Source organism: Mandrillus leucophaeus, unplaced genomic scaffold (genome assembly GCF_000951045.1).
Source record: "Mandrillus leucophaeus isolate KB7577 unplaced genomic scaffold, Mleu.le_1.0 Scaffold414, whole genome shotgun sequence".
In the NCBI taxonomy this organism is placed as follows: domain Eukaryota; kingdom Metazoa; phylum Chordata; class Mammalia; order Primates; family Cercopithecidae; genus Mandrillus; species Mandrillus leucophaeus.
The window spans coordinates 266,602-271,929 of record NW_012104410.1 but is presented as its reverse complement, the minus strand read 5'-3'; the positions used below and the strand labels follow the sequence as shown (position 1 = coordinate 271,929).

Genomic DNA, 5,328 nt, shown 5'->3' with positions numbered 1-5,328 from the left:
CCATGTTAGCCAGGATGGTCTCAATCTCCTGACCTCGTGATCCGCCCATCTCGGCCTCCCAAAGTGCTGGGATTACAGGCTTGAGCCACCGCCCTCGGCCAACATACAATTTTTTCTTACAAATTTAAGGTATGTTTCCATCATTGTATTCTTTTAAGTAGGAATTGTTTTAGGGGAGAGTAGTTTGGAAGCCAAGACACCTCTCAACTTTTCTCAATTCACTACATAAGAAAGAAAGTGATTCTACACCTGTGTCACCTTAGATATCTAGGGAGAAATCACCTAGATTCTTCCTACCTCTCAGAGGGTGCTGTGAGGATAGATAAGATGCTAGACAGAAAGTTCAGAAAGCTAAGTAACATAAAGCTGCAAAAGGAGAGAACAGAGATTCTGTAGATAATATTTTAAGTCAACTACAATTTGTTAAATTTTAAGATGATTATTTTATTTATTTATTTATTTATTGAGACAGGATCTCACTCTGTTGCCCAGGCTGGAGTGCAGTGGCCTGATCTGGGCTCAAGTGATCTTCCCACTTAGTCCCCTGAATAGCTACTACAAGTGCAGGCCACCATGCCCGGCTAATTTTGTATTTTTTGTAGAGCTGAGTTTTCGCCATGTTGCCCAGGCTGGTCTCAAATTCCTGGATTCAGGCAATCCTCTTGCCTTGGCTTAGCAATGTTGGGATTACAGGCGTGAGTCACTGCAACCAGCCTGTTTTTTGTTTTTCTTTTTTCTTTTCCTGGTTTGTCTTCAACAAGACCTATACATTTTTGAATATAGACTTTGCATTTGATAATTCCCCTGAAATCTTCCCAAGTCATAATTCAACTCCTGGTGTGTTACTTCCTCAAAGAGGTCTTCTTTCAAATACTAGGAGTAAAGCTTCTTCCCCATTCCTAGTAACTTTCTGTCTCACTATTCTGAATCACTTTTCACTATTTGAAATATTTGTGTTTATTGGCTTTTTAATTGTCTCCCCTTCCTCACTCAAATATAAATCCTACCTGGGTTGATAACTCTTTAACCCCATGCTTAGAACAATGCTTTGTATGTAGTATGCCCTACGTTTTGTGAAAATATTTGCTGAATAATACAGTGATTTTAAAAAAATCCTCAAGCAATTTCATGTACCTCATTTGATCATTACAACAATTTGAATAAAATGAGATTGTTAGTCCTATTGTACAGAGACTAAGAGAAGACTTTCACCCAAGGCAATAGGACTAGTAAAATGGTAGTGTTAGAATTGCTGGGCAGGTGGATTGCTTTGTCCACACATAGACTTCATTTCTAGGGCTAAGGGTATTTTACTTTGCAGTTAAGGAAGCGATGACTCTGAAAGATAGTGGTAACCACCACTACAGGCACCAGTAAAGATCTTCTCTCCTTTTTCCTTTCTTTCTCCCGCTAGATTCTGCAGCCGAACACGTGTGACTTGTGTGGACAGTACTCGCTCAGTCTCCCTCCCCAGCCCTGCCCACAGCAAGCCCAACACCTTCTTTTCCCGGGGCCCCGCCTCTCGGCCGCTTTCCAACTCAGCCCCTACGGATCTCGCCCTTCCCCCGCGGCCCCACGACTTCTCGCGAGAGTTGAGCGCGCCTGGCCGGACGGGAGGAAAGTATCCGTTCCGCCGAGGGGGGAAAAGAGGAGCTGCAGAGAGATTGTAGGACCGAGCGCGGGCAGGCGGAAGGCAACGGAGCTACCAGCCGGTAAGTCCTTTTAACATTAGCTAGCCCATGATCTGACGGGACTCTCCCTTTCAACTCCGGCCAGTCCCAGCGTTCCGGGCTGGGGTCTCCCCTCCCAGTCTGTATTGGACGGGGGCGCTGAGGCGGTGGCCGGGCCCTGTCTGAGGAAGAGGGTGGGGGCATAGGCCAAAGCCGACCAATAGGAGAGAAGGAAGCCTCGATTGGCGGCGATGAGCGCTAATGGGAGATCGCTTTTTCCTTGCCGAGTGCCGCCCCTCTTCTCTCCCTACTCCCGCCTCCTTCCTTTGGGGGGAAGGCGGGGCCAGAGTCTTGAAGTGTGGGGAGAACTTGGGGTAAGTAGCCCCGGGGGGCGCAGGGCGTGGCAAGGAGAGGGGAATTGAATCCTGAGGGAAGGGTAGTCTAGTGGAGCCTAATGGAAGGATCATGGGATGGGGTGGGATGGGAGAAAGAGGAGGGATACTAAACTAGGTTAGAAACCCAGGGCTTCCCAAAGAGTGGGATTAGGAGCTTGGAATTGGAAAAGGGTAATAGGCAGGAGGTAGGATGAGTAGATGAGAACAAAGATCTTGATCTGGTGACACAACACTCCGTTGGGTTTATCAGGAAAGATAGATAGGGGTGGATTATAGGAAATGAGGGTCGTGGCATTTCGCTTGAATTAATAAAAAGAACATCAGGGACATGATATCAGAGAGAAAGTATGGATTTGGAGAAAATTAAGTGAATGAATTTAAGAGGACAGTATGGGTGAGCTGAGTCGCCATAAGGCATGGCTTCTGGAAGGATATGAGCCTTGATAAGAGAAGTGTTTGGGAAGGAGATGGCTGATATACACATGTCTTTTGCCTAGGTATCAGGTGGTTGGGATATTGATTTAGGGCTTCTCGTGGTTATGGCACCCAGACTGGTGACCAGCCTCCAAGATGCTGGGATGGGAGTTGAGAAGGAGAAATATAGAACACTTTCATCGCTTCTCTGATTTTCCTTCTCCCTCTCTTCTATTTCCCAAACTCTTCCGAAACACCGAGATGTGGGCTTTGGACTTAAAGCAGTCCAAGTTGGAGCCCCATAGGGACTTATATGTTGCTCTGAATTGCTTGTTATGTTCTCTGACTAGGGTGTTTACAACCCAGGGCACCTCCTACCCAGATTCCCGCGTTGCTACTTTCCTAACTTTAAAAGTTTATTTTCTACTTAACAGAGGGTGTTTTAGTATCTCTGAGGGTCATGTCATATTAAGTACAGGTGTGTGGGGGGTGTGCAGAGTTTTCTCAGCAAGCTCACATGAGTCCTGTGTTTAAAAATTTTGCAGTAGTGTAATTCTTTTAGAGATATCAGTCTTTATGGGCATTCTAAGCAGAAATGCTAAAATGAAGTTTGTTTTGTTAAATGTGGCTTCCCAGTCACTCTCAAAGAGTTGTCGAATGGGTGGTTGCCGTTTTAGTTAATTTATATAATATGTTTTTAAATGGTGTAAATGAAATAGACATGTTATTTCAGGAAAGTGAAAAATGTTCAGTTTTTTCCTTTGGGTCCAGACTCAGAAACTAAAGCTATGTCATAATGTCTTAGGCCAAGGGCTGGGGAAATCAAACACAATTTGTACCTACACATGGAAGTTGTAAGGTAAGTGGAGGCTCTTGCGAAATGTATCATGTCTGTAAGAAAAGAAGCTGAAGAAAAGTTTGGCAGGTCTACTAAGTAGTCTTACCAGTTCTTAATTCTGTACAGAAAAGGGTCAGGGCTTTGCCCTTTGTTTGATAGTTGTGTATCATTTAATAACGAATTGGACTAATATAGCCAATTAATAACTTCTTTGCTCTTGCGTAGATTTTGCTTTTACATTCCTTCTCTTCTCCTTTTATTTTTGAGAAGTGAAATAATGTCCGAAATATCAGGAAAGCTATTATATGAAGAGAAACCAGAGTATGTAGTTGTATTAACCTTTGGTTTTCTGCAATCAGTTGAAACTTTTCTCCCTGGCCAAGAAGTTGCCCCTATAGCACATTGAGACCAATTCATTGCTGACCCTTTAGCATTAACTACTGAGCTGGGTTCTAGTATTTCACAGTAAGAGCATTGCTATTGGACATTCAGAAAATTTCCAGTTTGCCTGGCAGCAGCACAAAAAAATACCCAGTGAGAGAAGCAGAGTGCCTTGTTTTGGTCTTCTGTCCTAAACTTGGTGATTGGCTTTGACTAGGGCACTATTAAACCCAAGATTATTTTTTCTCACTAGTGTTACCATCTAGCAGAGAGCTAGAGTGATAACACCGCTCGTCTTTCAACTTGTGGATCAAAGTTTACACCCTATGGTAGTTTCAGTGTTGTAATTTTTAAATACGTTTGTTTACCACGGTTTTAAAATGTTAATAGCTCCACTTACTGTATCTTGTTCTCTTTCCTTTCCTCATTTCCAACCTAAAATGAAAATTGTTTTTTCAGCCAACTCTTAGACTAATTCTTTGCCTGGAGTAAAGTTGCTGGCTCTGTCTGAACACAGCTGCTCTGAAGCTCTCAGAAGTTATTGTTTTGTGCATGTCAAGACTGAGTTTTTCCTAGGCTACAGTGGGAGGGAGTTAGTATTACCGCAGCCTCCTATCCACATCTGATAAGGAGGAGCCTTCTCCTTGCAAGGAAGTTTTAGGTGGAACAGATAGAACTCCATGTAAATGTCTAATAAAACTAGCTGTCTTCTTGAGACTAGTTGGCATACTGGTATGTAATTGTCCTTTATCCCTTGATAAAAGTACTAAAGTTAAGGTACAGATGTTTCTTTGAGAAAAACAAATGCAGCATTCATTTAGAAGGAAAAAGCATTCATTTCTTTTGTTGTTGGTTTCTCAGAAAATGGTCCTATGGTTTTGGAGTTCATGAAAAAGTCTTCTGTCTCTTTAAAAATATGTCAAAGAAAATAATTTTTAAGCTTCTCTGACATTTACTCATTTTGACATGTTGCCTTCCTCTAAGAGGTTTTTTTTTAGGAGAGATCAAATAAATTCATGATATGTGAAAACATATCATAGCTGGTATCACTGACGGTTGGTCTTTTAACTTCTGAATGCTCTAAGGAGAAAGTGTCCACTTCACAGATACCCTGTTCCATTATTGAAGCTTTACTTTTAAAACATTTTTTACGTTGTGCTGAAGCTCTTTAGTTCTGTTATCTGACGCCACAATAAATAAATCTAGTTCCTTGTTAACATGGTAGTCTTCAAGTATTTCATGACACTTACCGCTTTCATTCTTTTAGAGATGGGGTCTCGCTATGTTGCCCAGGTTGGAGTGCAAGTGACGTGATCACAGATCATTGTAACCTCAAACTCCTGGGCTAAAGATCTTCTAGTCCTAGCTTCCTGAGTAGCTAGGACTCTTGGCCTCAAGCAGTCCTCCCAGCCTCCAAGTAGCTGGGACCACAGGTGCACACCACCATGCCTGGCTAATTTTTAAATATTTTGTAGAGATGGGGTCTCCCGACATTGCCCAGCCTCTTCTTGAATTCCTGGGCTCAAGCCATCTCCCCACCTTGGCCTCTAAAAGTGCTGGGACTACAGGAGGCATCTCTTTGGGGGTAAATACCCCAAGTTCTGTAAGCTTTTTTTTTTTTTTTTTTTTT

General features: G+C 42.8%; 1 protein-coding gene across 3 annotated transcripts in view; it reads left to right on the top strand.

The window, feature by feature from the left end:
• The first annotated feature begins 1,585 nt into the window (after positions 1-1,585).
• The window catches only part of ATF7 (activating transcription factor 7), a 119,725-nt gene continuing 115,982 nt past the window's right edge, over positions 1,586-5,328 (top strand). For 2 of the 3 annotated variants that reach the window (XM_011992576.1, XM_011992575.1), the window contains exon 1: positions 1,586-1,712. The gene's annotated coding sequence lies outside the window, so the exon portion shown is untranslated. Of the gene's footprint in view, positions 1,713-2,075; positions 2,107-3,284; positions 3,339-5,328 lie in introns of those variants that run through there. The other variant, XM_011992577.1, reaches the window with a different exon arrangement.